This window comes from Sinohyriopsis cumingii, chromosome 7, assembly GCF_028554795.1.
Source record: "Sinohyriopsis cumingii isolate HCF-2022 chromosome 7, ASM2855479v2, whole genome shotgun sequence".
Taxonomy (NCBI): Eukaryota; Metazoa; Mollusca; class Bivalvia; order Unionida; family Unionidae; genus Sinohyriopsis; species Sinohyriopsis cumingii.
In genome coordinates this window covers 45,005,079-45,030,179 of record NC_142967.1, presented here as the reverse complement: position 1 = coordinate 45,030,179, position 25,101 = coordinate 45,005,079, and positions in this window count along the sequence as shown.

Genomic DNA, 25,101 nt, shown 5'->3' with positions numbered 1-25,101 from the left:
TTGTATATATGAATAACGATATAATAAGTATTAATGTTATTTAGCGAATTAAATTTGTTTGGAAGGAATTGTATTTTGAAAGGAAATATACCGGTATGTAAAGCATGAAAGCAATTATGTTTGGTTCGCCAATTATGGTAGCCGTATCTTTTAGGTCTCAACAACTATGAGGGATGTAGACAATACATGCTTTTTCAAATTTCAGGTTCAACTTGTTTACCTGAATCAATGTTAATTGCAGACTCTCGATGCAATTTGTATCTACCCACTCACCCTAAACTTAGGAGATGTGAAAAGTTCATTAATGTCAGTTTCAGCCTGAAGGTATCTAATGTTTATGGGAAAAAGAGTTTTAGGAATGTTGTTATTGTTTTATAATTAACGTTATTTTTTTTATCTCATCATAGCCGGCGGCCAGTATAATCATGAGTTGTCAGTCTTTAGACGACTAATCGCGATTGAGTTAAAACAACTACTACAAATATCGTGAAACCATTATAGTAAACACTGAGGCTTGAAGATTGGTACTGATATCAACTGTTTACTAAAATTGTACAATGATGGTATTTTCTCGGTTGCCTCCATTCGCCATATTTTTTGTTTGAGACAAAGTATCCGGAATTGGGTCACAATTAATACTTCCAGTTCAGTACCAACGAATGTAGATCTAGTTTATTTTTAGAACATTTTTTCCTCTCTCATTTTGGTGGTGATAGAAGATTTTTATATATGCATTTTTTGTATGGATTTAAAGGTACCTGTTTCTTCTTGATAATATCAGCTCAGGGTGTTGTTGTTTGTGTGTATTTCGGCGACAGTGCACAGTTAGTAATAAGACCTTGGTGATGATCCGGAAGTGAAATCTGTGTTCTGTTTACATGCTGTTATGTTGACAGTCCAGCATCTCATAAAAGAGCAGGTCAACCTTTGACAAGAACTTCACCGTAAAGTCATCTTTGAAGGTATTTCGGATTAACATATGATTTGCATTGATTGTCACACAGTGGGAAGGTCAGTACTGAGAAACAAATGTAGAGAACATACAGTAAAATTAATTGTGTTCTATGTCTATCCAGCGATTAGTACCTTTTTCTGACGCCATTGACCGCCATTCATCACCTGTGACATCGTTGTCGCTCTTTCTGCCATGATAAAATCTTGGACGCGGTAAATAGTAATAGAACGAGTAAGAAGAAGAATGAAAAAGACACAACTAACTGTAGCGAAAATGGATACCAGCATGTATAATGATAAATTTATTACTTACATACCCATACATAATTTGGACAGTAAAAAATGGAATTCGTTGGTATAACTTGTGGACACTCTTAGTAGAAAAGTGTGTTAATATTGTGGATTCATTGTATGAAAAGATTCATATAAAGTAATTATACTACTGCCGTTAATGAGACCTAAATTTCTGTTAATTTCTGGTTTTAAATTTACTTACATTAAATAAATGTATGATTCCTTCCATTAATCTAACTGGCATAGAGTTATTTGCTTGTGTTTAATTGTATTGTGTTCGTTTTCTCGAAGCATTGTAATTGCATCAATGTCTTTTCTAAATTTTATTCTCGAGATGTGATTTTATTACTCATGGAATGGAAAGTTCTCATCAGTGGTATAAATAGGTAAATCATCAATAAAAAAGTAGAAAGAGCAACTGGGGAAAACAACAGAGCCTTGAAGGAATCCACAATTTGACTGTAAAGAAGATGACCATGGAAACATGTTTCCCTTCCTGGTAGGTAATAATCAATATCCATGTAAACAAATTATCTACGGTCTTATGTCTTGAGTTTCTAATATATATTTCACGATATATTAAATCAAGCTCTTTTAAAAGATGTAAATAGTTTGCTCCATTTTTGTTCCAACATCATTAGCTATATTAATCGATCTTGTGAGGACAGTTTGAAAGGAATGCTTTTCTCTGAACTCTGATTTTGAGTCATGAAGAAAATTATTTTTCTATAAAATCTGTCAAGATTAAAATCGGTTTGTTTTCAAAACGTTTCTATATAGTTGGTAAAATTGATATGGGTCCCTGATTTTTTTACTGCAAACCGATCACTTTGTTAAAAGATTCAATTTTACAAGAAATGAATTGATTATATCTATTTATTATAGCCATTGCAGTATTTTAGAGAAAGCAATGAGTTATCCTAGGATGAAGAAATATTTCTTCCTGGAAAATGATCGCCACACACCGGAAAATTAAATGCTCGGTCGCTAACTGGAAATTCTTCTCATCCATAGAAACCACGAGTATGCGTGAACCAAACCACAAGTGGATGTACCCGATCAAGCGTTCGTGCCATTATTATCAAACTCTGGATATATATCTTTTCTGTGTTCAAATGCATCATCAGTGGTATCTTTATTCACTAATATATGTACTCTTTGCTTAGGAGTTTCCTTTCCTGCTGACGACATATAAATTCTTCTCATTCTCTACGTTTTAAATCAATGGTACACTTAAAGCCAATAGTATTCTTAAGGTAGGCATGGTACACGTGAATGACAAGAGGACCCAGGGGCAACATAGTAAAATAAATTTATCACTGTGATACTAGAATTCACGTTTCGCTCGCCATGGGCTGTTTAGTTCTCAGCAGGAAGTAATATTATTTGGTGGAGTGATATCCCCTGATTGTCTATACCAAACCACCGATACTTTCGAACACCAAATGCTTTAGATTATTATCTTTGGATAATAATGCAAAATGTTGTATATAGCGTGATACTTAACAGACATCTAACAGTATTGTCAATATTCTATAACATCATCAAGCGCATGTTCGAACCAACGACTTTAATCATATGAAGTTTTGATTGAATTTAGTTGTGAAACGAAAGGTTAGTCTTCTATTTGTTAAGTTTTCTTTTTGCATATACCTTTGACAATGCTCTAATATTATCACCCCTTTAAAATAATTAAGAATTTTGACCGATTTGGTCTAAGCTGGGGTCGTTTCGTTAATATTTGTTTCGATTTCTCTAACTTTTGTACGTTAAAATACTCGTAATGTAACAACTTTTTACAATTTGTCTACTCGCAATGTTCCTATGCATGTATGTATGAAGGTATGTATGTATGTATGTATGTGTGTGTGTGTGTGTGTGTGTGTGTGTGTGTGTGTGTGCATGCTGTATGTATAGTGTTAACTGCGTGATAACTCAATACTAATATTATGGAACTGAGTTAAAAGTTCTAAAATGAATCATGAGCAATATCCGCCGGAACAAATCCAACTTAGGACGACCAGTCCAAATACGCATCATCATGTACACGACATACAGCTTCAAATGGTAAAGACGTTTAAATTTTTTGTATATGGTATATACTATCACAGTTGCCGTGAAAAAAATGATTTAAAGATCTTAATGTCCATTATTTTCTCTTTTGATGCAGCATCTAAAACCTAATGTAGTTGTGAACCGAAAGGTTAATTCTATATTTGTTCAGTTTTCTTTTTGCATATACTTTAGAAAATGTTCTAATATTATCACTCCTTTAACATGATTAAAAATTGACCGATTTTATTGAGCTGGGCATGTTTCCTTATTGTTTGTTCCTATTTCTCTGAACGTTTGTACATTAATATACTCGTAATGTAGCAATATTTTAAAATGTGTCTTCTCGCAGTTCCTATGTATGTATGTATGTAGATATGTATGAATGCATGCATGTATGTATAGTGTTAACTGCGTGACAACTCAATACTATTATTATGGTACTGACTTAAAAGTTCTAAAATAAGTCATGAACAATATCCGCCGGAACAAATACAACTTAGGACGACCAGTCCAAATACGAATCATCATGTACACGACATACAGCGTCAAAGGGTAAAGATGTTTAAATCTGGTATATGGTATATGAAATAAAAGTTGCATTGAAAAAATGGCATAAATATCTTAAAATAAAGGGTCAAACATTTCGTTATATAAACTGCATTCCATCAAAATGTCCATTATTTTCTCTTTTGATGCAGCATCAAAAACCCATTTTAAACGAATCATATGAACAAACTTTTACATGCCAGACTGACGTCTAACACTGAACAAGTTGTAATGTACAGCTAGTGGGCAAAATTACAATGTCTGACCGAGGTTCACCGAAGTGGGAAGTAATGTCCCCGACCCTAAACCACATTTCTTTATAAAATATTAAACATATCGTAGGAAACGTTCATGCGAGATGCGCACTCTATTTGGCAAAGTGTATATGGACCGAAAGGGACATTCCATAAATTTGGAAGGAAAAGGAAAAGATTCTAACGTAATGTGGTTTTGGAGGTGCTTCCACATTCCAGGTGTCTGGTAAAGTAAAATTATTTTCCTGCTTTAGTAGTTTTAAGCGGGTATATACTCAAGGAACGAGTTCTGTCAAAGATCGCCTGGTTCGAAATCGAAATCATAAACCTGTAGATGATGTAGTACGGTCACTTAAATAGTATTTGACAGAATTCGAAATATCAGAATTAACTGAATTATAATATGTGGCCCAGGAAACAAGTGAAAATATTTATTCTAAATGATGGGTTAGATTACTGAAATTCGAAATCACAAACGGTTTTATTAACAATAAATTACATGGGTTGGTATAGTGGGTTGGAGAATGAACTAAATGATACATTGTAAATTGAAAAATATTTCATTGCAAAATCTGCTCATTAGCATGCTGCATACAATTTTGTTTAAAAGTTATTTAAATGTAATAATTTAAAACGTGAATGTGAAGAAGGATAGGTGGTTGGGTCAGACAATAAGTGGATATCACTGTACCAAATAAAAATGCTAGGCGATGGGAATCAAATTTCTTGATAGTTTTCACTATTTCAACTCATGGCCAGGGAAGTGTCGATTATTTTATTACAGCGATAACGTTGTGTATTTGTGTTCCTTTGTGTCCTTTTTGTGATCTTCGTAATGCATGATACACCTGAGTTAAGTATTTGCTTTCTTTGCAGTATACATTTGTTTCCTGTGTACTATTTGTTTCTAGTATAAATTTGATTACAGTGTACATTTGATTTCAGTGTACTATTTGTGTTTAGTGTACATTTTTTTGCAATGTACATCTGCCTTCGGGGTACTATTTGTTTTGGTGCACATTTGCTTGCAATGTACTATTTGCTTTCAGTGTACATTTCATTTAAAATATAGAAAACTGATGAATACAAGAACCAACTGAAAAATAAGAGCTAAAAGAGTACATTATTCGGAAATAAACATCTACGTGTCTTCGTCTGCGTGAAATAATATCGATATGAAAACATTCGACAACCAGGTTTTGGAGAACATCAATGCAAACTGTTCTGAGGGTACATGGATGGGAGATTTTTTCACAACATACATTTGGCTATGGACAAGAAGAAATTCAAAGTGTTTTCGATAAATAGTCTGCCTTTTGTACCAAAAGATTGATTATTCATTCCTACAATTCTTCTTTGTCTTCCATAAATATTCAATACATTAAACCTAACAATATAGGATATTTATAAGACCGGATATTCATGAACCTTTCAATTATCGTTTATTTGTAAGGTGGTCAAAATTGAAATGTATCTCCTGGGCTACAAATTGCCACCAGGATCATCATTTCATAATTGTCGTAAGGATCAACGGTACTTCTGAAAGTTTGAAAGTTGAGAAATCATTTATTGTTCCACTCGAACAACGTTTTCAACTATCGGATGATATGTCTATTTATTTAGTCTATCAGTCGATGATATATTCCTTCTTTTACAGAGGAAGTGTGCAGATAATAATAATTTAACCAGCAAATTGTTTCTTGCACGTAATCTGGACCTTGGTTCACTAAACATTTTAAATATTCTATGTGACCCAAATTTGATATTTTCCTTAAAAGTGCCAGAGTTTCATCAGATCCTGTCTCGCACAGGACCAAAGAGAAAAATCTTAATTATTAAATCGGTACTGAAATTAGGCATTCGTCCAGCATTGTTAAAACATCTCATCCTGTGCCTGTACTCAACAAAACATTGTGCCTCTCCGATGAGTTTGGTACAGACTTCTTGATATTGCACCTTAATCGGCTCAGCTGTTGCAAAACATTCATGCATATACACACGTGCAAACCGGGTCAGATAACATGCGAGAGATCTCCGTCGATTCAACTTTACTATAAATTATTGTTTTGGAGGGGGGTAATGGGGGCAGGAGAGTGTGTTCTGTGAAGACTAAAGCTAGCTTTTGTTTGGAATCGTCATCGATATTCGCATGGCAGGCTGCATGAGCCAATTTTATACAAGACCTGTAGACTGTAAGTATGACTGTTTACGTAAGCTAAGAACCACCTCTTAGTATGTGATAAGGATGCACATAGACTGTAACTCTGTGCAATGTGTTAAACTGTAGAACATATCAGCTACAGTTATTTTTCTTAATATAACAAATAGAAACTTACGAAAATGTAGGTGATGATTTATTTGTTTAAGAGTTACCTCTTTATCGTGACAGGTTGAAGAAAATATCTGTCTGGATTCAAATCTTTGAAACACAAAATGTCTTATTAAAATAATCGTCTGTATTAAGGAGGGAGTCACGTTCGTTCTATAGACAATAGTATGTTTAATTAAGGGGAAACACAACATAACTTTTGAAAGGCAATGACTTAGTTGATACGTTATGCATGTCAACATTAGCTAAAAAAATTGGTCATATTTAGACAATTTAGAATAATATTTTAATTACGATTGTAAACGATTTCGTGTACTAGAACTGTAATAAGAGTTTCATAAAAAAGTCTGGGACTATATGCCTTTTAAGTTCGGCCTTGTCGTCTCCGCAATACGATTTAGCAGAGAGAGTATATATATATCTATATATATATATATATATATATATATATATATATATATATATATATATATATATATATATATATATATATATAGAGAGAGAGAGAGAGAGAGAGAGAGAGAGAGAGAGAGAGAAAGAGAATATATCTGTGTGTATATATATATAGAGAGAGAGAATATATATGTCTGTATATATATATATATATATATATATATATATATATATATATATATATATATATATATATATATATATATATATATATAAAGAGAGCGAGAAACGTGTCGATTATTTAAGTACAGTGATAACATTGTTTACTTATGTTGCCTTTGGGCTCTTTTTCATGATCTTGGTAAAGCATGCCACACCTGAGTTTACTATTTGCTTTTATTGTACATTTCTTTGCAGTGTAGATTTGTTTTCTGTGTACTATGTGTTTTTAGTACACATTTGATTGACGTGTACCTATGATTTCAGCGTACATTTTGATTTCAGTATACATTTGATTGCAGTGTACATTTGATTGTAGTTTCCATTTGAGTTCGGGGTACTATATGGTTTGGTGCACATTTGATTGCAGTATACTATTGGTTTTCAGTGTACATTTCATTTATAATATAGAGTACTGATGAATGTACATGTATCAACTGAAAAAAGAAGAGCAGGTGTATGGATGGGAGATTTTCACAATATACATTTGGCTATGGACAAGTAGAAATTCTAAGTATTTTCGATCAATAGTCTGCCTTTTGTTGCAGTTTTATACCACAAGATTATTAATTCCTAATATTATTCTTTGTTTTCCATAGATATTAAAAACATTCAACCTAACAATCTAGGATATTTCAAAGACCAGTTCTGTTCTCTTTTATTTTTAGGGTGGTCAAAATTTACATCCGTCTGCTGGGCTAGAATTGGCCACCAGGATCTCCATTGCACAATTTTTGAATTGACCGAAGGTACTTCTGAAAGTTGATAAAACATTTATTTTTCCATGCAGACAAAGTTTTCAATTATCGACTGATATGTTTATTTATTTAGTCTATCATTCGATGCTACATTCCTTCTGTTACCGAGTAAGTGTGCGGATAATAATATTTTAACTTGTGAATTGTTTCTTGTACGTAGTCTGGACCTTGGTTCACTAAACATTTTAAATATGATTTGTCCCGCAAATTTGAATTTTCCCTTAAAAGTGCCAGAGTTTCGTCAAATCCTGTCTCACACAGAACCAACGAGGAAAATCTTAATTCTTAAAATAATGTCAAGAATTCGAGGTTAATGATATCCTCAGACATAATATCATTACTGAAATCGGTCATTCGTCCCTCATTAATGAAAAATCTCATCTTGTGTATGTACTCATCAAAACGTTATGCCTCTCCGTTGAGTTTGGTACAGACTTCTTGACAGTGTACCTTATTTCGGCTCAACTGTTGCAAAACATTCATACATACACACACGTGCAAACCGGGTTAGATAATATGCGAGAGGTCTCTATCGATTCCACTTTCCTATAAATTGATTTTTTGGGGTGGGTAGGTAAAAGGGGGCAGGAGAGTGTTTTGTATGAATTAATAATACCGGCTTCTTGGAATCGACATCGACATTCGCATGGCAGGGTGCATGAGCCAATTTTATACAGGACGTGTAGAGTGTAAGTATGACTGTTTTCGTAAGCTAAGAACCACCTCCTAGTATGTGAAAAGGATCCCCATATGCTGAAGCACTGTCCAATGTGAATAACTGGACATCATCTAAGTTACAATCAGTTTTCTTAACATGACAAGCAGAAAGATCGAGAAATGTCAGTGATGATTTATTTTTCTAAGAATCAACTTTTTATTGTGACATTTTTAAAATAATATCCGTCTGGATTCGAATCTTTGAAACAAAAATGTCTTATTAAAAGAATCTTCTCTATTGAGGAGGTAGTCACTTAAGGTGAAAACCAACATAATATTTGAACACCAATAATTTAGTTGATACATTATGTGAAGTTTAGCTCAAACGTTTGTCATATTTATAAAATTTAGAATCCGTTTTTATCTACGATTGTAAACGATTTCGTGTACTAGATTAGTAATATGGCTTTTAGGAACAGGTCTGCTGAAGTCTAGATGCCCTTTTAGTTCGGCCGTGTCTTCTCCGCAATACGATTTAAGAGAGAGGGAGAAGGGTTTTCTAGCGTTTCAAGCATAAGCATAGATATTTAGATTTTGTCACGTGGACATAGGTCAAGCTAAGGGTAACACAAAATATAGCTAAAAGAGCGATTGAGGATGGATTTTCCAGATACGACATAAAGAAAATACCACTTCTTTTAACAGACAACTACATAGATGGCGAATATTAACCGTAAAACAATACCGCCGAGGAACATTACAACGTGAACAGATTAAAAATCAAAACAACAATATCCATCACTTTCAATGTATGTACATCTTTCACATATCGCACAAAGTTTTCACTTGAAAGTTTTCATGAAAGAGAGAACTTTGCTATTAAGTAACATAATCATTAAAATAAGGGGAACTGGGTTTTCACAATAAAAATTAGGTAGAAAAGTGGTCACCTTAAAGATAGTTCTCCTAAATAAGTCGAATATAAGGAATGAAACGAAATTACGTAGAATACGTCCAGCTGTAGATTCCAACTTCAAGCCGAATAATTCCTTTACCAACTGCAAATCTCACAACCTTCATTCAGTTTTATTCAAATATTACATAAAAACACGTTATACACTGAAAATTCGTTTCATATGTATGAATGTCGTTTTCATTATCTCTTCAGCACTCAAGCACTAAGACATTCTGCGTTACAAAATACTCATAAGATGTTGTAAAGTTATCGCCTCGAAGCTGTAATTAAATTCCTTAAGGTAAGTAGGAAAAGTAGTGTGGTCAGTTTCCTTAAAAAGAGGCGCCGAGTTCACCATTAAGCAACGTATGCATAACAACGAACAGTTTATTGTCACAACTGGCTTCAACAAATTAGATGCTCCAGCAAACTACGTTCTACCTGATCAAGAACATATATCCATATTCCTTTTTGAAACGTGATTTGAAGAAAGTTTTAAGATGTTAAAGAAAATCTCAAATGTGAAAGGCGAGGCATATTTGACATGTTTAGCCAAACCGCTTCAGTTTACTTCAAAAAAGGAAAGTACTGATTAAAATATTAATGTTATCACTGTTCCTTTGTTGTCATTTGATCAGTGGGTGTGTGCGTTTGTGTGTGATTTCGATCTTTAACGCATCTTTAACAATTTTTCAGTCATATCGCTACGATGTCTGTAGTATGACAAATTTATAGTGATGTCTAGCACTGTGGCATCATGCCGCAGGCATGTAACATGATATCCCACCCATTCACATTATCCTGACACTAGGCGGACCAGTCCGAACACTAACCGCTTCATGCTGAGCGCCAAGCGAGGTAGCTGTAAGTACCATTTTTGTAAGTCTTTGGTATGACTCGGCCAGGGATCGAATCCATGACCTCCCGTATCCGAGGTGGACGCTCTAACCACAAGGCCACCGGTGCGGTCGTTTGATCAGCTAAATGAATATATATATATATATATATATATATATATATATATATATATATATATATATATATATATATATATATATATATATATATATATATATATATATATATATACACAGTCTCGCTTTTCATCAGTTCAGTTGAATGGAATAGTACCTTAATGTAAGGCCTCAATCATAATACTTCTGAAGATGGATCAAGGTCATATACTGATTAACTAGTGATCGAATTCATACCGCTACCTGAGTCAAGGCGATAGTTTCGTCTTTCGTTGTCGCTTTAAAGAGTTCATTGTACATGTAAATGACGATATAACAAGCATTACAGTTATTTAACGGATGCAATTTGTTAACAAGGAATTATGTTATTAAAGGAAATATTCCGGTAAATTAACCATGAAAGCAAGGAGGTTTGGTTCGCCTCTTTCCGGTAGCCGTACCATTTACAACTCTACAACAATGAGAGATGTAGACAATAAAAGCTTCGTCAACTTTCAGATTTACTTTTGGTCCCATGCATCAATATGAAAAGCTAACCCTGGATGTATTTCGTAACTAAGTGGACGCACTACATATTTAAGAACAACACCTCCAAACTGAAGAGGTCTGAAAAGTTCATAATGCCCGTATATTCTGTATTTCAGACTGAAGTTATTTAATATTTATGATTTTGTTTAAAGAAATGTTGTTATTGTTATTGTTTTGTATGAAAAGGCATTTTTCATCTCATGATAGGTGGCATCATTATAACCATGATCTGTCAATATCTTAACGAATTATCACCATTGAGGTAAAACAAAAGTCACCTACAGACAAACCATTTATCGTACAAATAGAGGCTGGAGGATCTGTACTAAAAATATACCATGATGGCATTGCCTTTGTATGCTTTATTTTCGCTATATTTTCTTCGGACAAAGTTTCCAGCCATGCGTAACTTTTTATGACACCATTTTCCGCTGCATGCATCACCTATGATATTTTTGCCTTACACTGCCTTGATAAGTCATGGACGCGTGCAATGGTAATAACATAATTAAAAGAGGAAAAAGTGAAGAATGGCAGTGAACAAAAACTAGATATCAGCATGTATAATGAAAATTTTATTACTTGAAAGCCAGTGCGAAATTCTAATAGAATAATGGAGTTCTTTGTTATAACTTGTGTGCACTCTTAATGGTATATTAGCGAATACATTTATTGAATAAATATTCTCAGTTTTGGAGTTCTATTATCTAATTAAGATGAGGTAAAAAAGATTATAAGCATTGCCATGTAGTACAACCATAATAAAGAAACAACCGTATGGTACAACCGTAATAAAAAACAATATATATATATATATATATATATATATATATATATATATATATATATATATATATATATATATATATATATATATATATATATATATATATATTTCATCATCCCCCTCCCACTGAAAAAATAAGACGTATGAGTGGTATTCCTGTTTGGTAAGAATGAAGAAACAAGTAATCAAATTCTCAATGATCTTATGTCTGACGTTTCTAATAAATATTTTATGATATACTAAATCAAGCGCTTTCACAAATATGTAAATATATTACTTCAATTATTTTTCATACATCTACAATTGCATTAATCGATCTTGTGAGGGCACTTTAGAATGAAAGTTTTTCTCTGAATGCTGCGTTTGAGTCATGCAGAAGATTATATTGCTATGAAATCGGTCAAGATTGAAATGGATGTGTTTTCAAAACGTTTCTATATTCGTGGTGAAATTGATATATTGATAAACACGGGAATGATAAGAGGACCTATAGAAAACATAATAGAATTACTTGATCACAATGATATAATCATTTACGTATCGATAGCCATTGTGTTTTGTTTCTCAGCACGTATTATTATTTTTTTGATTGATATTACCTGATTGTCTGACCACTTCACCTGTGTTTCCGCACAATAACTTATTTTAAATTATATGTTAGTATAACAGCGCAGAATTGTGTATACATTGTGATACTGATCAGACTTGTAACGTAATAGTATTGTCAGTATTCTATGACATCATATAGTGTATTTTCCAACCAACGACTCCAATCCCATGGAAGTGTTGATGGAATGCAGTTGGTAACTAAAAGGTTAATGCTGTATTTGTTCGGTTTTCATCTGTTGCATATAACTTTTCAATTACCTTAAGTATTATCATTTATATTTTATCCTATATACACGATTAAGAATATTTTAACCGAGTTTGAGTAAGCTGGGCTTGTTTGGTGCTTTTTGGAATTTCCTACAAATTTGTCTGAACTATATGATCAGTGTTGAACTGAGGCACAATAGATCCTGTGCATATATATAACAGGAATGTCATAGGCGAATGTCGTTTTGGCTTCAAGCGAAACTTATAGTTCGACCTCTTTCTCTCTCTCTCTCTCTGTATATATATATATATATATATATATATATATATATATATATATATATATATATATATATATATATATATATGGAGAGAGAGAGATACAGACAGACAAACGGACAGAGAAAGAGAGAAGGTAGCAGAAGATGAAGAGAAAGAAGAATACAAAGAAGACGACGGTGATGGTGAAGACGACCAAGCAAAATGCAGATGAAATATGTCTAAGTATGAAAATATTTATTTGAATAACATACAGATGGACAGATAGGTTTCATAAGTGGGTAAGTAGTTCCAAAAGTATAGCGATAAATATTTCTCCCATTGATATATTTTTTTATTTGTAGCTTCATTATGAAATATGCACTAAATATCTACATTGACATTAACTTTTATGAGAGGCGCATAACAGTTATTTATCCTTTTCACCCTTGACGGTGATAAAAAAAAACTAACTTTGAAGACATTACTTTAATAAGTTAGATGTTAGAATCATTTCCTTTTCGTACTGGTGGACATCAAATTTAAAACTATGCAGACGTATAAATATACTTATTACCTTAATCAGAAACGCCAAGGTTCAGTAATTGGTTATATTCCAGATCAAGATGATATGAATACATTGAGAGCGATTTAAAAAGAAATATTCCACCTCCACTGAATGATATCAAAATTCACTAGAGCAATTTGTACGATTCATCATCGCCAATACTTTTATTATATATTCCCAAATTTCGGAAGAGTATCATTTTAGACACCTCGAAGAGTGATCCAAGCAAACGTTATTTCAGTCTCGTATGTAAGATATGTTGTTTTGCTGTGGTATGAAATAATGCCATGTGGAAATAAAACATGCTAATTAATCAGAGTTTTATCCATTTTGCATCTTACATCTGTCTGCACCTCGCCTTACCATTTTCCTAAGGAGTTTAGGAAACATTGCCGATATTAATACCCTCTTCTACAAATAGTTACAAAGAAGATTAGAAAACTACGAAGATGTGTGAAGGATAAAACCGGCTTTTTATGTGTCGTCAAAGATATTCGCATTTATGGCTGCATACGCCGATTTTAAACAGGACGTGAAGACCGTAATTATAGCTGTTGACGTGAATTTCGAGCCACCTTCTGGTATAAGATCAGGTTACACATAGACTGCATCACTATGCAATATGCCAAACTGCACATCATATTAGTTACAATATTTACGTTTGTCTAAACAAAAATAAACATATTGAACATCAGTGATGATTCATTGTTCTAAGAATATATTTATATTGAGATATTGAAAAAATGTCTTATTAAAAGTATCTTCCTTATTAAAGAGGCACTGAAAATGCTGTATGTCTGAGGCATTTTGCCTCGTGAAAGACATCACTACCAACTGCCACACTGTAGACATCGTAACGATATGACGGGAATCAGTAAAGGTACGTTAAGGATCGTAGTCACACATGCACGAGAAGATATGTGGAAAGGTCTGCAGTAATAATTCTGATCACTTTACGGCAATACTTATAATTACTATGCAGCAATACTCCTGATCACTATGCAGAGTCAATCACGAGTATCTTATGCATTTGCATATATGAATCTTCCAGTTACCAAGTTACAATCATTTATAAGATATTTCGCATGGAGAGAGAGAGAGAGAGAGAGACAGACAGACAGAAAGAAAGACAGAGAGAGACAGAGAGAGACAGAGAGAGACAGAGAAAGAAATAAAGAAAGATTAGTTTTTTTACAAGATTTACAATCATAAGGAAATATATTAGATTCTGTCACGTGGAGATAAGGGTAAGGGAGGGGAAAAATAAATAGAACTGCACTTGCTGTGGATGACTTTCCTTTTCCGATACGACATAAACCAAAACTACATATTTCAAAAGACAGATACATAGATGGCGAATATTAACGGGAAATCATGTAGAATGCAATGTCGATAGTAACAACAGATTAAGAAACAATGCAACATTACACATCACGTTTAATAAAACGTATGTGTATTAATTATATATAAAACAATATTTAGTTTAAAGGTTTCATAAAAATAGAACTTTGCTATAAATAAAAGAAACATTAAAATAAGATGCAAATGCACTGGATTTACACAATAGAGATTCGGGAAAAAACTTGTAGCCTAAAAGTTCATTTTCCTAAAAATAAAGTCCAGCATACGGTATAAAACACAATTCGAATACGTCCCACTATAGATTCCAACAAAGCCCAATAATTCATATATCAGCTGCAAGCGTCACTACCTTCATTCAGTTTTGTTAAAATAAAAAATAAAATCACTTTATCAGCTAAAAAACGATATATATATATATATATATATATATATATATATATATATATATATATATATATATATATATATATATATATATGCCTGCAGTTTTCTTTATCACTTCAGCACTCAAACACTAACACCTTTTCCACTACAACTGGTGAAGGAGATTGTCTTCTGCGAAGAATAAAGCGGACATTTTTTAAAAATCATCATTATGGCTCGCTGTATGAGCCAATTTTATGCAGAGAGTATATACTGTATTTAAAGCTCCGTTTACGAAGGCTAACAACCACCTCCTGGTATGTGATAAGGATGCACACAGACTGCATCTCTGTGAAACTGTGACAAACTGCATCTTATACCAGTCACAATCTTCGCAATTTTAATAATATAACTAAAATAAACATACTGGAACGTTAGCGATGAATTACTTTTCTAAGAATACACTGTTTGCTGTGACAGGTTGAAAAACAAAACAACCGACAGGATTCGAATGTTTGAAATAAATATCTACACCTTGGACAATGGAGGTCGCGAGTTCGATCCCCTCCTAAGTCATACCAATCACTTATACAAATGGTAATAGGAGCCGCTTTGCTAAGTGCTCAGGATTGAGAGGTTAGTGTCAGGACTTGTCGGCCTGGTGTCAGGATTATGTGACTGGGTGGTACATAATGTTACATGTCTGACGTATGATGCCCCTGTACTAGACATCACTATAAATTGCCACACTGCAGAACATCGTAGCGATATGATTAAAACTGGTGAAGCAGCTTTAAAAATGTAAATCGTACACACACGAGAAATAGGATATATATAAAAGCCTCCAGGAATAATCCTGATCACTATACAGCAATACTCGTAATTACTATGCAGCAATATTCCTAATAACTATACGGAGTATATCACGAGTATCTTATACAGTTACATATGCAAATCTTTCAGTTACTCTCTTTTATAACTTATTATCTTCACAGATAGAGAGAGATAGAGATGAAAGGTTACAAGCGTAATAAGCAGAAGCAAATATATTTAGATTTTGTTTACGTCGGAATACGGTCATGGCAATGTTGACACAAAAAAGAACTAAAATAACTATGGAGGAGTTCTGTTTCCGATACGAAATAAAGCAAATACTACGTATGTTAACATACAGCTATATAGATGGCGAAAATGAATGGGTAATCAAAACCGATTATGAACAATCCAATGTCAATAGTAACAACAGATTAACAAACAAAACAACAATATACATCACTTTTAATAAAACATATATTCATTTATCACAAATCACATAAAGTATACATTTGAAAGTTTTCATAAAAGAATAGGACTGTGTTATTAACACAAAAATAATTAAAATACCCTGTAAGGGAACTGAATTATTACAACTGATGTTCGTGCAAAAAAGTGGTCACCTTAAAGTCCATTCTCCTAAATAGGATGGATATAAATTATGAAGCAATATTAAGTCGAATACTTCCCGCTGTAGATTCCAAAATCATGCAGAATATTTCATTTATTACCTTCAAGACTCACCACCTACATTTAGTTTTATGAAAATAAACAAATCACTTTATACGTTCCATCTACATATGGATATATATATATATATATATATATATATATATATATATATATATATATATATATATATATATATATATATATATATATATATATATATATGGCGATTGTTTCCATGATCACACTTGAGCATTCAATCACTAAGGCAGTTTGCGCTACAAATATAATTTAAAGATATAGCCTCGACGCTGAAATTGAAAGCCTTGAGCTAAGTGGGAAATGAGCGCAGTCAGTTTCCCCCGAAAGAGGCGCCGAGGTTACTCATACGTAACGCATGCTTAACAACGAACAGTGTATTGTCACATCTGCCATAATGCTTCCAGCAAATAAGATCCTTCGGCAAACCAGATTCTACCTGATCAAGAATATTAGTGTACCAAAAGCACACTATCGATATATATGGGTGTATAAAAGACTTCCATAACAAATGTCCAATATTACCGATGATATATCAACAATGTTGTTCTCATATTGTAAAAAAAAAAAAAAACGTTTCAGCGGCCATAGTCTTAAGCTGCCTTTTTCTTATATAACGAAAATGACTCATTGACCACCAAAGGCATTTATCAATCAACAATCGCATAACGGAAATAGCAAAGGGTCCCAGGTCAAACTAATCGTCGTTTGATAAATACATATAGTTTGATAGTGTTTGTATTGCCTGACAGAAGCGAGACAAGATCATGTAGCCATACTCCATTTATATGCAGTTATTACAAAAAGGAAACAAAGAGAATCAAAGATTTTAAATGAAAACATTTGGTACTGAAGAGGGGAGAAATCGCAAATTTTACGCATTTATTTAAGGATATTCTTCTTGATTGTATATATTACCCATGAATTCGACTGGATCTATCTATCTATCTATCTTAATTGATGGACGACTCTCTCTCTCTCTCTCTCTCACTCTTTCTTTATTATGAGAGGCATGAAATAGCTTTATTAGCTAACTGGAACAAATTTGTTATATCAAATGGGAATAATTAGGAAGTCATACAAGTTTTCATAATTGCCCACTTTCTTTCAGCTTTCTTTAAAAAAAGATAATAATAATAATAATAATAATAATAAACCACTAGGGATATTTTCAGTTAAATATGCCTTGTTTTGACAACACAAATCTATTGTATTGTTTAATCTTTTGTATTTATTTGATTAATCGATTTATTGATTCATATGTTTCTTTATTTGTTTATAATGTATTGTGGTCACAATGCTTATATAAATCAATATACTACTGATGGATATAAAATATATTTTCTTACATTGTAGGATAACGTTTTCCTTTGTAGGCATCTTGTTCAAGCTTGTATCGTGAAAAAAATGCCATTACATCAAAGTAAATTTATAAAGCTAATTCAGAATTTCAGCATACATTACTTGAATATTAGGTTAAGGGAATCTTAAGCAAACACATTTAGATCAAATTATACAATGGTTATCATTACAAGATACAATTAACTGATCTAATAAAGTTCATATTTAGCGAAAATAAATATCAAGGCAAAAATCATGGCATAAAAGGCAAGAGTAAGCACGAACCCGATTCCATACAACATTGAGGAGCATATGGCCCAACGTCTGGATTCGGAATCACGTCCTTTTCGAAATGAGATATCCGATTTATGCATAAGCAAAATGGCTGGCGCACAACAGAAGAACACGAAAAACAGTACAAACGGACACCACAAATAGTCGTGGATTATCCGGTTCCAGCGGTTGTGTTTATTTGAGGCTAAGTCCACATTTGCTTCCACATCAATCTTCTCTTTGCTAGAAGAATAATCGGACATGCCGTTCTGTGCTCTCTTTTCCTGCAGCCCATCTATGGTCAAAGCCGATTTGGAAACAGCATCGCAGAACTTTGTGTATCCACGCTTGTCACCATTATACTCAGATGGATCCAAAGAAATAGATCCATCTACTTTTAACGGAATGCATATTGGTTTGTGTCCATTTTGGAAGCCTTTGCTAGTATAATTATTTTCAGTTCGAGTGGAGTGAACCAAACCGACTTGAAGTGAATTCCTGAGCACTTCTGTTTCACATGGAAGAAAGTTTGCTTTTTGTGCCCATTCTTTTACAGGATTCTCTGTTTGGTTGTTACACTGTTGACTATTTTCTAACTCAGAAAACCTCTTGTTGTAGTAGTCAGACTGGTTGATGGCCAATGCGATCTGTCTATCATTGTCAACAGAAGGTCCATTCATGCAACCGTCATATTCAACTCGAGAGCCCTTAATGCTGTTTTGAAGAAACATATTTGGCATGGTATTCACAGTCGGCCGCTCAGTTTTATTTTACAATTATCAGCGACAGAGGTCTTTGAAATAAGTTAAGACGTTAGTCACAGCATAAAGATGTTTCTAAATATTGGCGTAGCAATTTTCAGTTTCCAGAAAAGTTTCATAAAGATTTTCTTAACCTCAGATTTCTTTTCAAATTTTCATAACAAAACATATGCAAACACTCTTTCTAGTGATCCCTCTCTATGTTTTGACCTCATGCACGTTCGTCTAAAACCCCATTCTTAAAGGAGCCTTCCAATAGTGATGTCAGCTCTTTTGGCAAACGAGAAAGAAAATAAGAAAACTACACGAGGTCGCATGAATTTTGTGACGAAGTCCCCTTCGCCAACTATTCAGTCGTATTATTTACCGATGAAAATGAATATTTCACTCTCAAATGATGTCGGGCATATAGGATCCAGTTGTATATATACCTGCCCATGTATCAACATCAGATTGTTGACGTCCCGCCTGAATCAACTTAGTTTCATATGGAATCATGCTGTTTTGACCGTGAAAGTCCGGTGTCGGCTATAAACAATGAATCTATGGTAAACATGATAATTCTATCAGCTTAATATATTGTTTGTCAACAAAACTGTGCGTTTATTTTAAAGTTATCAAAGTATATTTCAACTAGGTTGGAGGTGTGTGATTGGGCGTGCATGTATGTGTCTGCGTTGGATCGGTGGGGTGAATGGGATAGGCTGGCGTGTATGTTGTAGACTTTTCTGAATGTGAACGTGTGTGATGTTTCAGAAATTAATATTGAAATATTTATATCTTCTTTAAATTTTCAATTATATACAGGAAGCTTGTTTAACGCAATATATGCTGGAGAGTATTGGGCCATCTGTGATGCGTAACTTGCGTAAGTGTGTGATTGGACGGTGTGGAAAAAGTTGACAAACACTCGCCCCCACCCCAAGAAAGCCAAGAACACTAATATGGAATGCAAAATAGCTGAAAAACACACTGTTGATAAATTTATTCTTATTCTCATTGACTTTTATATTTCTATGGGAATAAAGTTTTATGAAGTCATCTACTTATTAGGTCATTAGGAGAGATTTGACTTCATACAATTACTCTTAGAAGCCATATTATCCATGCTCGTTTTTCCATATATAAGTTTAGTGACGTTTAGTGTTCTATGCTAATATGTATTATAGTCAATATAAAGTCCTCGGTAACGTTTCTCAAATGAATTGTGAAGTAGATTTAGAGTTTAAGCTTCCATACAATTGCTTATTATACTGTGTATTCTAAAAATAAATAATTTAATCTTCGTTCTTTTGCTGCATTGTACGTAGTGAAAAAGGTTGTAATACGTACTTTGTTTTGTATATTATAAACCAAACAATATTTGTAACAATCAGAAAACAGATGCAAATCACTTGTATCAGTGCAACTCTATGACGCAATATACGCTATGTCTAGGTTCTTGCCAGTTAAAATTATACGTCAAAGCCTATCAACTTTTAATGTGACAAGAATTTAGACATACCACATGTTCCCATTGAAAATCTTCAATCAACACATTTTACAGTTTGTAAAAACGAATAATGTTCAAAATGTAGTTCACAAGTAGTTAAAACTATTCATCTCATGCGACTATAAATAGTCTTTATATAAATTGCTGCCGCCTTTATCCACAATTGTTGTATTATAGTCTCTCGCCATATATTTCTTGGCTTCCCCATGTACCATTTGCATGAAATATCTTCACTTTGAGCACAAAATAAAAACTCATTTTGTTCCGCAATATTTGTTCCGTCAGACGGAAATATATATCACCTACTCACTTTGCATGTGTGTATATGTGTGCATGACATTTTTGCAGCAGTTGAGTTAAAATTGTGTGCCCTATCAAGAAATCTGTAAAGGTCAACGGGAAAACGTGAGCAAGAAGAGATGTTTTCCCACGGTGACAACAAACCCGGTTTCAATTTACTGGTTAAGCTATTGATGTTATAACTGTTCCTATGTAAAACAATGTATGTTTGTCGATTGATCAGGAAAATCAATATATATATATATATATATATATATATATATATATATATATATATATATATATATATATAATCGCTTTGTCGTCAGATTAGTCGAATGGAATAGTTCTTCAAAGAAACATATCGATTTTATTAATTTAAGAATAATTCGTACCGCTATATGAGTCGAGGCGAAAGCTGCGTCTGCCGTGATCGCTTTACAGAGTGCATAGTGTATGTGAATAACGATATAATAAGTATTAATGTTATTTAGCGAATTAAATTTGTTTGGAAGGTATTGTATTTTGAAAGGAAATATACCGGTATGTAAAGCATGGAAGCAATTATGTTTGGTTCGCCTATTATAGTAGCCGTATCTTTTAGGTCTCAACAACTATGAGGGATGTAGACAATAAATGCTTTCTCAAATTTCAGATTCAACTTGTTCCCTTGAATCAATGTGAATTGCAGACTCTCGATGCAATTTGTACCCACCCACTCACCCTAAACTTAAGAGATGTGAAAAGTTCATTAATGTCAGTTTCAGCCTGAAGGTATCTAATATATATGGAATAAAGAGTCTTATGAATGTTGTTATTGTTTTATAATTAACGTTATTTTTTTATCTCATCATAGCCGGCGGCCAGTATAATCATGAGCTGTCAGTCTTTAGACGACTAATCGCGATTGAGTTAAAATGACTAATACAAATATCGTGAAATCATAATAGTAAACACTGAGGCTTGAAGATAGGTATTGATATCGACTGTGTACTAAAATTATACAATGATGGTATTTTCTCGGTTGCCTGTATTCGCCATATTATTTTTTGGACAAAGTATCCGGAATTGGGTCACAATTAATACTTCCAGATCAGTACCCACGAATGTAGTTCTAGTTTATTTTTGGAACATTTGTTCCTCTCTCATTTTGGTGGTGAGAGAAGAGTTTTATTGATGCATTTTTTGTAGGGATTTAAAGGTAACTGTTTATTCTTGATAATATTAGCTCAGGGTGTTGTTGTCTGTGTGTATTTCGGCGACAGTGCACAGTTAGTAATAAGGCCTTGGTGATGATCCGGAAGTGAAATCTGTGTTCTGTTTACATGCTGCTATGTTGACAGTCCAGCATCTCATAAAAGAGCAGGTTAACCTTTGACAAGAACTTCACCGTAAAGTCATCTTTGAAGGTATTTTAGATTAACATATGATTTGCATTGATTGTCACACAGTGGAAAGATCAGTACTGCGAAACAAATGTAGAGAACATATAGTAAAATTAATTGTGTTCTATGTCCATCCAGCTATTCGTACCTTTTTCTGACGCTATTGACCGCCATTCATCACCTGTGACATCGTTGTCCTCTTTCTGCCTTGATAAAATCTTGGACGCGGTAAATAGTAATAGAACGAGTAAGAAAAAGAATGAAAAAGAAACAACTGTAGCGAAAATGGATACCAGTATGTATAATGATACATTTATTACTTACATACCCATACATAATTTGGACAGTAAAAAATGAAATTCGTTGGTATAACTTGTGGACACTTTTAATAGAAAAGTGTGTTAATATCGTGGATTCATTGTATGAAAATATTTATATAAAGTAATTATACTCCTGCCGTGAATGAGAGCTAAATTTCTGTTAATTTCTGTTTTTAAATTTACTTACATTAAATAAATGTATGATTCATTGCATTAATCCAACTGGCATAAAGTTATTTGCTTGTGTTTAATTGTATTTTGTTCGTTGTCTCGAAGCATGATAATTGCATCAATGTCTTCTTCTAAATTTTATTCTCGAGATGTGATTTTATTACTCATGGAATGGAAAGTTCTTAGCAGTCGTATAAATAGGTAAATCATTAATAAAAAGTAGAAAGAGCAACTGGGGAAAACAATAGAACCTTGAAGGAATCCACAATTTGGACTATAAAGAAGATGACCACGGAAACACGTTTCCCTTCCTGGTAGGTAATAATCAATAGCCATGTAAACAAATTATCTACCATCTTATGTCTTGAGTTTCTAATAAATATTTCACGATATACTAAATAAAGCTCTTTTAAAAGATGTAAATACTTTGCTCCAATTTTGTTCCAACAGCATTAGCTATATTTATCGATCTTGTGAGGGCAGTTTGAAAGGAATGCTTTTCTCTGAACCCTGATTTTGAGTCATGAAGAAAATTATTTTTCTATAAAATCTGTCGAGATTAAAATCGGTTTGTTTTCAAAACGCTTCCATTTGGCTAGTAAAATTGATATGGGTCACTGAATTTTACTGCCAACCTATCATTTTGGTTAAAGATTCAATTTTACAAGAAACGAATTGATTATATCTATTTATTATATCCATTGCATTATTTGAGAGAAAGCAATGAGTTATCCTAGGATGAAAAAAATATTTTTTACAATTTGTCTACTCGCAATGTTCCTGTGCATGTATGTATGTATGTATGTATGTATGTATGTATGTATGTATGCATGCATGTATGTATAGTGTTAACTGCGTGATAACTGAATACTAATATTATGGAACTGAGTTAAAAGTTCTAAAATGAATCATGAGCAATATCCGCCGGAACAAATCCAACTTAGGACGACCAGTCCAAATTCGCATCATCATGTACACGACATACAGCTTCAAATGGTAAAGACGTTTAAATGTTTTGTATATAGCATGTACTATAACAGTTGCCGTGAAAAAAATGAATTAAAGATCTTAATGTCCATTATTTTCTCTTTTGGTGCAGCATCAAAAACCTAATGTAGTTGTGAACCGAAAGGTTAATTCTATATTTGTTCAGTTTTCTTTTTGCATATACTTTAGAAAATGTTCTAATATTATCACTCCTTTAACATGATTAAAAATTGACCGATTTTATTGAGCTGGGCATGCTTCCTTATTGTTTGTTCCTATTTCTCTGAACTTTTGTACGTTAAAATACTCGTAATGTAGCAAAATTTTAAAATTTGTCTTCTCGGAGTTCCTATGTATGTATGTATGTATGTATGTATGTATGTATGTATGTATGTATGTATGTACGTATGTATGTATGTATGTAGATATGTATGAATGCATGCATGTATGTATAGTGTTAACTGCGTGACAAATCAATACTATTATTATGGTACTGACTTAAAAGTTCTAAAATAAGTCATGAACAATATCCGCCGGAACAAATACAACTTAGGACGACCAGTCCAAATACGCATCATCATGTACACGACATACAGCGTCAAAGGGTAAAGATGTTTAAATCTGGTATATGGTATATGAAATAAAAGTTGCATTGAAAAAATGGCATAAATATCTTAAAATAAAGGGTCAAACGTTTCGTTATATAAACTGCATTCCATCAAAATGTCCATTATTTTCTCTTTTGATGCAGCATCAAAAACCCATTTTAAACGAATCATATGAACAAACTTTTTCATGCCAGACTGACGTCTAACACTGAACAAGTTGTAATGTACAGCTAGTGGGCAAAATTACAATGTCTGACCGAGGTTCACCGAAGTGGGAAGTAATGTCCCCGACCCTAAACCACATTTCTTTATAAAATATAAAACATATCGTAGGAAACGCTCATGCGAGATGCGCACTATATTTGGCAGAGTGTACATGGACTGAAAGGGACATTCCATAAGTTTGGAAGGTAAAGCAAAAGACTCTAACGTAATGTGGTTTTGGTGGTGCTTCCACATTCCAGGTGTCTGGTGAAGTAAAATTATTTTGCTGCTTTAGTAGCTTTAAGCGGGTATATACTCAAGGAACGAGTTCGGTCAAAGATCTCCCGGTTCGAAATCGAAATCATAAGCCTACAGATGATGTAGTACGGTCACTTAAATAGTATTTGAGAGAATTCACAATATCAGAATTAACTGAATTATAATATGGGGCCCAGGAAGCAAGTGAAAATATTTATTCTAAATGATGAGTTAGATTACTGAAATTCGAAATCACGTGCGGTTTTATTAACATTGAATTACATGGGTTGGTATAGTGGGTTGGAGAATGAACTAAATAATACATTGTAAATTGAAAAATATTTCATTACAAAATCTGCTCATTAGCACGATGTATACAATTTTGTTTAAAAGTTATTTAAATGTAATAATTTAAAACGTGAATGTGAAGA